The sequence below is a fragment of the Peromyscus maniculatus genome, chromosome 18, assembly GCF_049852395.1.
Source record: "Peromyscus maniculatus bairdii isolate BWxNUB_F1_BW_parent chromosome 18, HU_Pman_BW_mat_3.1, whole genome shotgun sequence".
NCBI classification, from domain to species: Eukaryota; Metazoa; Chordata; class Mammalia; order Rodentia; family Cricetidae; genus Peromyscus; species Peromyscus maniculatus.
Window position 1 is genome coordinate 7,486,369 of NC_134869.1, and position 9,258 is coordinate 7,495,626.

At 44.5% G+C, this 9,258-nt stretch overlaps 1 long non-coding RNA gene across 1 annotated transcript; it reads left to right on the forward strand.

The window, feature by feature from the left end:
* The first annotated feature begins 606 nt into the window (after positions 1 to 606).
* Positions 607 to 8,981, forward strand: LOC143269289 (uncharacterized). Its single transcript, XR_013045686.1, has 4 exons — positions 607 to 856; positions 1,417 to 6,524; positions 6,649 to 7,377; positions 8,760 to 8,981. It is a non-coding gene; the product is annotated as an uncharacterized LOC143269289 (long non-coding RNA).
* The last annotated feature ends 277 nt before the right edge of the window (positions 8,982 to 9,258 follow it).

Below are 9,258 nucleotides of genomic sequence, written 5' to 3' on the forward strand. Positions count from 1 at the left end.
CTCATTAAATTAGCATCAAAACTCAAGGGGAAAAACTAAGCTCCAAAAATGAAAAACAAATAACAAACATTTTTTTCTGAAATGTCTACAACGGGAGTGTGAATGAACTTTCCAACTTTCAGTGATTGCTACTGGGAATGTGTCATATTATCTGACAAGTGGGGAGTCATGAAGGAATCAGGAAGGGCGAAAGGCAGGGACTTTCTGCTTTCCTGCGAAAAGAGACATTCTACCTGCAGCCATGCAAAACACGAAACCATCTGCATGGAGGAACAGTTCTACAGAGCTGGGCATGTAGCTGCATTCTACAGCACTAGCTCAGTGGAAAGGAGGTCCTGAGTGAAAGCTCTGACACCTCATGGGCCTGCAGGAGGAGAGCTAAACAGGGGTCCAGGGTCATTTTCAGTAAGGACTGGTAGACATTGTCATATTAGTTAGTGCTTTCTGAGGCAGTTATGTGGGTGATATTGTGTTCCCCAGTATATTGTGTACCCTAATAAGTTTATCTGGGGTCAGAGAACAGAACAGCCACTAGACAGACATAGAAGCCAGAAAATGGTGGCACTCACACCTTTAATCCTAGCCTTCTGGAGGCAAAGATCCATCTGGATCTCCATGAGTTCAAGGCCACACTGGAAACAGCCAGGCATAGTGACTCACACCTTTAATCCCAGGAAGTGAGCTTTGAATCCCAGGAAGTGATGGCATAAAGCAGAAAGGTATATAAGGCATGAAAACCAGGAACTAGGGTGGTTAAGCTTTAGGCTTTTGAGCAGCAGTTCAGCTGAGATCCATTTGGATGAGGAGTCAGAAGCTTCCAGTCAGAGGAAACAGGATCAGCTGAAGAACTGATGAGGTGAGGTGAGGTGGTGTGGCTGTGGCTTGTTCTGTTTCTCTGATCTTCCATCATTCACCTCCCCCCCTCAAAAAAAGCTGGGGGTGGTGGCACACACCTTTAATCCCAGCACTCGGGAGGCAGAGCCAGGCAGCTCTCTGTGAGTTCGAGTCCAGCCTGGGTTACCAAGTGAGTTCCAGGAAAGGTGCTAAGCTACACAGAGAAAACCTGTCTCTAAAAACAAACAAACAAACCACACACACACACACACACACACACACACACACACACAATCTGCAGGGAACCATGACAGCAACTTTGAAATCTTCAAAAGGATCATGGGACCCCACAAAGATGATTCCACATGGACTATGGTAAAGCCATTAAACTGATTAACACTACAGAGAGATCAATTTTGGACTACAAACTGTTCAGGACAATTTCAAGATGACTAGCTGAGAGGATCTAGATTCACAGACAACTTGAGCAAGGAATTGAAACAAGCCCTGCACTTTCCTATTATACAGCGACTGGACAAATGATACAGGACTTGATACTTAACCTAAAAATTTTCTTTTCAGGATCCCCTAAAGATGTCTTCACTCCCAGAAAGCAGGAAGTAATTTTAAGAAAACGACACCCACATTCCCAAGAGGTGGGATGGGAGGTTTTTGGTTGTTTAATGAGTTATAGATATTGTCATTGTTTATGATGGTTGGTTACAAGTTGTTAATTGTTAACAGTCAGGAAAAAAGCTGAACAAGGAGATTAGATTCAGAGTTCTTGTTTAAAAAAGAAAAAAGAGAATATAGATATGAGGAGGATCATTGAATCTACACTGAGAAAAAAGATAAAGAAATAATAGGATAAATGGGTAGATCATTGAATCTACTCTAAAAAGAAAAAAGGGGAAGATATAAAAATGACAAAAGGTAGATTATTGAATCTATTATGAAAAGAAAGAAGAGAGAACATGGATAGGATAAGATATAAAGGAAGATTATTGAATCTCCTTTTTAAAAGGAATTATTTGTTTTAAATAGGATCAGTAATGAAATTTTTTTCTGAGTTTATCAAATGTTAATGGACTGGACATTGTTATATATTAATGGAATTTTTCATCTGCATCTGTCAAATGTTAATGGACTAGACAACGTTAATGTAATTCTTGACTGTATATATTGTATATACTTATTGGATATAGTTTTTCTTGTATTAGTTATAAGCTTCTTAATTTTAGCCAAAAAAGGGGAAATATGGGTGATATGGTCCCCAATATATTATGTACCCTAATAAATTTATCTGGGGTCCGAGAACAGAACAGCCACTAGACAGACACAGAGGCCAGAAAATGGTGGCACTCACATCTTTAATCCTAGCCTTCTGGAGGCAGAGATCCATTCGGATCTCTGTGAGTTCAAGGCCACACAGGAAATACCCAGGCATGGTGACTCACACCTTTAATCCCAGGAAGTGATGGCAGAAAGCAGAAAGGTATATAAGGCATGAAAACCAGGAACTAGGGTGGTTAAGCTTTAGGCTTTTGAGCAGCAGTTCACCTGAGATCTATTTGGATGAGGACTCAGAAGCTTCCAGTCTGAGGAAACAGGATCAGCTGAAGAACTGATGAGGTGAGATGAGGTGGTGTGGCTGTGACTTGTTCTGTCTCTCTGATCTTTCAGCGTTCACCACAATACCTGGCTCTGGCTTTATTTTTATTAATAAGAACTTTTAAGATTCGTGCTACACAGTTAGAATAAGAAACGTATGTAAATGCATACTAGTACCATGCCACAATATAGTCTGTGAAACTACCAGTGACTGACAGAAAGGATGATACAATACAAACCAAAATGAGAAAAGACACAAGATTTCCCCATATTTAAAAAAAAATCTAAAACTTTCCTGTCTGTGGAGATACACTGAGATGGGAAATGAATTGTTATTCTTTTTACATATAAAGCAAAAATACCTACTTTGCTTTTTTCATGTAACCCAGCATCCAGTACCAAAAAATGCCTTCTTCCTCCAAGTGTTCCAATCTCTATTTATCCTGGCCTCAGACCCAAGCACAGCAGAGAATGCTAGAAGCCCAGGATTCTACAGAGCGTGTGGTGTAACACGAATCTTATAAGTACTTATTAATAAAAATAAAAAAAAAAACCTAGAGCCAGGTATTGGGGTGAACGCTGGAAGATCAGAGAAGCAGAACAAGCCACAGCTAACCTCACCTCGCCAGTTCCTCAGCTGATCCTGTTTCCTCAGACTGGTAGCCTCTGAGTCCTCATCCAGAATGGATCTCAGCTGAACTGCTGCTCAAAAGCCTAAAAGCTTAACCAGGCTTCTAGTTCCTGGTCTTCATGCCTTATATACCTTTCTGCTTCCTGCCATCACTTCCTGGGATTAAAGGCATGAGTCATCATGCCTGGCTGTTTCCAGTGGGGCTTTAAACTCACAGAGATCTGGATGGATCTCTGCCTCTGGAATGCTAGGATTAAAGGCGTGTGCTACCAATGCCTAACCTCTATGTTTAATATTGTGGCTGTTCTGTTCTCTGACCCCCAGAGAAGTTTATTGGGGTGAACAATATATCAACAACAGTGTGGTGATCTGGAAGAAGCTTTGGTAGCTGTCATACTCATACTTTTGGATGAAGAAAGAAAGCAGCCAGACTCACTGGCTCAAAACCTTGGCACTATAAGAAGGGAGGCAAGAAAAAAGACTGTCCATGTGTCTGAAGCCAGAATGAGATGCACAGTCAGTTCTAGAACAACAGGTGCTACAGAAACAAGCCTATCTCAGGAAAACAATAGAGGAGAAGAAGAAAAAACATCCAGAGGTAGGCGAGTCTGGGCAGCAGAAGAGCAACCGAGGCTTGACAGAGGGAACATGCACAGCCTGACTCACCATCAGCCCCTCGGCTGTTTGCTTCTCCCAGCAACTTCCAATTACAAGCATCTTCATGAGGAACAGAAGACCACTGCTCCTGGAACTTCACATTAATTCGCCCATGAGTGTGTAAGGATGCAGTGTCAAGCGGCTCCAAGGATGAAATCTTACAAAGAAGGGATGAAAAGCAGAGAAGACAGTCCTTCCTTAGTGTGTGCTGTCCCAGGCTGGACTCCAGAAAGAAAGCCAAAGAGTAGCGTCTTGGAGCTCATCATCCAATGTGCACTCAATGCACTCAGCCCTGCCCTTCAACACAGCCATAAAGGAGCCCTTAATTCTCTTCCTTGAGTCATGCAAAGATGCTGACAGCCCATAAATAAGATCAACTGAAAGAGTTTCTCATCTGAGTCCCTCAATCTAGGTGCTCCTCTCCTTCCTGTCCAAGGCTACTGACTGTATGTACAGTATATGGTGATGGGACACTTTCTGTTGGAATGTGACACATCATATGCACTTTATACACATTTTCATCAGTGAACCATAAAAGAACTGCCATGATACATAGGCTAGACATCATGGGAAGCAAGACTTCCATGCCAGGATTGCCTCCTTTCACTAGCCCACACCTCAGCCTCCATGGCTACTGTTGGTCTCCTGGCATCCTCTCCAACCAACCCCATCCTTTAGCTTGGAATCTGACCTTGCCATTGGCTGCTGCCTGATTTACGACATCAATCTCCCTGTAACCATACCAGCACCTGCTAGAATCTTTCTGTTTCCACAGTGATGCACAGGTTTGGATCATCACAGGTAAGCTGTGACCACTGACCAGTGAGTGCTGTCTGGTATTGGACACACTGGCCACTAGGTCAGCTCATGAGACAAGGAGAACCAATGATCTAGCGCCATTGTACTGTGGATTGCTGATACTATCCCTCTGACCATGTCGGTAAGGAAAGAAACTTTACAAAGTGTTGTGGATCCCTTCTCCCAGTTATTTTTACTACACTTTTAAATCTTTGTTTAATGGGGATACTATTGATGTTGATATAGCTATCTCAAGTCAAATGCCAGATTTAGCTTTGGTTATTACTAGGTATGTGATTTTGGACAGACAGTTTACTCTCAAGTGTTTTCCATTCACCTCAAGGAGATAAGAGTGTCTCCATGCTCTGGGCTCTGTATTGTCAAGTCTTAAGAGGCAAGTAAACAGGGAATAAAATCAGGCCCATCTTGATGGTGCTAAACTCAAGAGACCCTGGGAACATGAAGAAGGTATGCAGAGATCTAGCACTCAATACCATGAATGGGACAGACTCCCTCCACTACTTTTAACTTATTATGTCAAATTCAGGGATATTCTAAAAGTAATGTTCACACCAGGAATGGTGGCACACACCGGTAATCACAGCATGCAGAGCTTGAAGGGTTGAACGTCCCTTCAAGTCTAGGATGTTCTACACTGGCCTGTCTCCACACTCACCAAATAAATGTTAAACATAGACAGAGAGAATGGCTGCCATGTTTTGGAGTTACTTGGACTTCTCTGGATGAAAAAAGGAAAGTGGGAGAGATTAAGAGGGCTGTGGGTTCTGAAAAGGGCAGTTACTGTAGTGGAAGAAATATCGAGGGAGTTACATGAAAGACAGACTCACAGTAAATGGGGGAAGGGAGAAAACCTGGTACACAGGGTTAGAAAATCTAAAAGTACAAGAAGGCACTCCAGAGATGCCCTGGAGGTACACAAAGGCAGTTTGGAACAGAATGCTTCAGACAACAACAGATTTTAAATCCAAGGCACAAGGCATTGCCATTTCCCGAGCCATGTTTAGGCAAGCACACTGCTGGGATTAGTCTGGGCAAAGGTTCGCTGTCACGTATGGAAAACAGTATCCTGCTCTGGTCCCTGGCTCTCACGCTCCACGAAGCCCATGTTCCGCAATATTCCCCACATCTTACATGCATGGGTGGTGTTGGATGTTATCAAGTGTGACTGGGCACTCCACAGATAGCTGTTGTCTGCACAAGGACAACTGATAGGGGTGGAGGCGGTTCTCACAAGGATGCCTCACTAGAAGAGTTTAAAAAATTAACAGTTACTGAGGAACTCTTTAAGAACAATTTTTAACCAACAGTTAAACTGAGAAACAATCTTATTCAGAGATGAACCCCAAAATACATTAGCAATCTCAAGAGGTCTCAGTAAACGGGTGCAAAAAAAGAAAGAAAAATATCAGCAGGTTACATTCATGAAGTCATATATGCATATGTGTTTAATGGTTATATAAATAATAAGAGGTCATAAAGTATACAAGGAATGGACCAGGAAGGGTAATTAGCTAAATACAGTACCTATCTATGAAATTCCTGAGTTATCATTTCATAGTAGTGTCAAGCCAAGTGGACATGGCATGTGCCTTCTGCACCAGCTCTTGGGAGGCAGAGGCAGGGCAATGTGTGTGATTTCCAGGCCGGACTGGTCTAGGTGGAGAGACACTGTCTCTCTCTGTAGAGCAGGAACTGCTCCGAACAGGCTGAAGGCACAGGCGTGAGAAGCTGTCTAAGGTTCTCCCACCTCTAAACACTTCCGTTTCCTGCCTCTGAACACAGTTGTGAAGCAGTGTCACAGCAGGGATAAGAACAAGGCAATGCGGGCCAAGGAAGGGCAGTGTCCAGATCAGAGCAAGGGTCCAAGTGGATCAACTAGGAATTCCATACCCACACAGGAAGAACGAGCAGTTCATCGAATGAGGGTCATCCTATCCAGTACCAATGATCATTCTGAACCATTTTCTTTGGGGTATGTGAGGGAACGTAGGTCTTAGACTCTCCCAGGCTGTAAAACTGGAGATAACACAGCTCGTCACAGGAAGCTACAAAGCTTTCATCTCACCATTTTTCCACTGTCCTCTTGCTTCTTACAGAAAATTTCTTTGGGACAGAATGTGCTCTGCCACCCTCTGTGTCTCTGCTGAGGAAGGCCACACCCTCAGCAGGAAGTGTGGGCAACTTCTCCAGGGTCTTGAACCCAGCTGTGAGTTCAGCATGGCTCCTGGCATCGGACTCCAGCACTTGTTGCTAGCAGCTCATGGACAGTGCCTACCCCTACCAAGGAGTTAGCACGAACATGCTGACTTCGCTGACTGACCAGAGCCTGATCTCTGCCTCGGCACTCTCCTGTCCAGGTGTTCTCCAGTGGGATCTCACAGGAAGCACTGACAGGAAGGGGGGTCTATCCCTGGACTTCACTGTAACTGTCACTGACCAGAATACCACTCTCCCTGCCTGTCTATAGCAGTCCGTGTGATAATATTTTAGATCCCAATTCCTTAGTCCTTTCCTATCCAACACTGTCTGCTAGTCTTGTCCAGGCCACACCACTAGAGGTGCCAAAGCAAGGATATAGCCTGGCACCTTCCCACCTGGAAGGCAGTCAGCTCTATGACTATGGCCACAACAGTCTGTGACCGCAATGGCTGGAGGATTCGGGCAGTGTTGATGACTCTGTGTCCTACCCTGGGAGTCCCACCCTACCACCAGAGATGGTGATGGTGCTAAAGGAGATTCAGCCAGCAAATGTCCAAACCATTTCTCCACCTCTGCCATCTACAATCCCACACCTGCTCAAGCCATGCCAGACAGCAGTCTTCAAGGTGAGTAAAGCCAGGAGGGGAAGGAGTGAGATCCGCACTCAAAGGAGACTCAGATCTTCCTTTTAGCGTTGGATGTCCACACACAGGAAGAACGGGAGTCCTGGCAGGTTAGCTTTGGCTCTGGCTCACCATCCTCATCTTCATTCTCTATAATGAGAGACAATGCAAGACAGTGAGTGACAGCCATACTTCATTATGTTCAAGGCATGTGCCAAAGGACACATGTCACTGCCCAAACTAAGCAGTCCCATGCACCAATACAATACAGTCACCTCCTTCCTAATCTATTTCTTGGGATTCTTGAAGACAGCAAGAATTTTCTGGTTTGGTAACACTTGATTTTTCCTGAGTTGAAATCGGACTCCAGAGCAATGCAACTCTGAATCTGTCCTGGAGGAAATGTTCCTTCCATATTCCAAGTGTCTGTTGTGAAATTATAGTGAGAGTCTGGTGGACCTGTGGAATACTGCTAAGTGGGGGCAGAGTCTCTCTCTCTCTCTCTCTCTCTCTCTCTCTCTCTCTCTCTCTCTCTCTCTCTCTCTCTCCTCTTCTCTCTCGCTCTCTCTCTATCTCTTTCTTGCTCTCTCTTTTCTTTTTCTTTCTCTTTCTCTGTGGTTCTCTCTCTCTCTCTCTCCTCTTCTCTCTCTCTCCCTCTCCCCTCTTCTCTCTCTGTCTCTCTTTCTCTCTCTATCTCTTTCTTGCTCTCTCTTTTCTTTTTCTTTCTCTTTCTCTGTGGTTCTTCAGCAGTGACCCAAGTCCATGATCATGTTGATGTGTTCTCTACTATAAAGTCACACTCAAGCTTAAAGATTTCACCTTCTTAAATTAATTTTCATGTCACTTATAAAAAGTCTGTGAAATGGGAGCTCAAGGAAAGTCAGGGTTCTTGAACTCCTTTCAGGAATGTGGAGCTGGGTTTGGATACCTAAACCCACACAAAAATTCATGCTTCTGGGAGCTTATGCGTGATACCATAAACAGAAAGAAGCGGGCAGAGATGAGTAAGTTTTGAAAATTATGGACCAAACTGCCTAATAGCAAACTTCTAAGAAATGAGAGGCACAGTTTCCAAGACAAAAGGGAGGGTAACTGGACCAAACACCAAGGGAAAGCTTTCACCTCCTCCCATGATTACTACACATGTACACACTGCCCAAACAGGAAGGAACCCGCAAGCATCTGAGAAAACATGATATTGCATGGTCACCAGAAACACCTGAGGAGTTACTACGTCTCCAGAAAGAGGGGCTGCCCTCGCTACTCAAGCCGAGCTCATAGGAATGCCCGTCCCACTGCTACAGGAGCCTGAGTGCTGAGGTGCGCTGAACGGAGGGGAGCATCTCACTTACCAGGCACTGACTGCTTCCTTGACTCTTTTGCAGTGGTGGAAATGGAGAGGTCCCTGGGATTGACACCTTCAGGCCAGACACTGTCTGCTGCAGAGTCCAAACCTCTGCAAGCCTGCTCCCAGGATGTCCAGATGAAGACACCACTTGTTGACAGGGACAGGTCATTGACTGGCCTCATTCACAGTCCTTCAGAATTCCTGGACTTCTCTCCAGCTCCAAGCCTGGAACAAACAGAGAATAAAAATGTGGAAGAGATGACTGCTGAGCAATCAACGCCTCTGGACACCTATGAGGGCACAAAAGTAAACCAAGACCCATCACACCTCCCTTTCACACACCCTGACATGCAGCAGCCCCTGAACTACACTGATGCTGGGAGCCTAAGGCAGAAGCTAGCTTCTGATAATGCCACCCTGGGAAGGGAAAGACAGAGACAGAGAGGGGGAGACAGAAGGAGAAAGAGAGGTTGAGAGAAGGAGAAATATTTGATTCAGTCCATTGCTATGACTTCATATGACCCGATTTGTCTCCT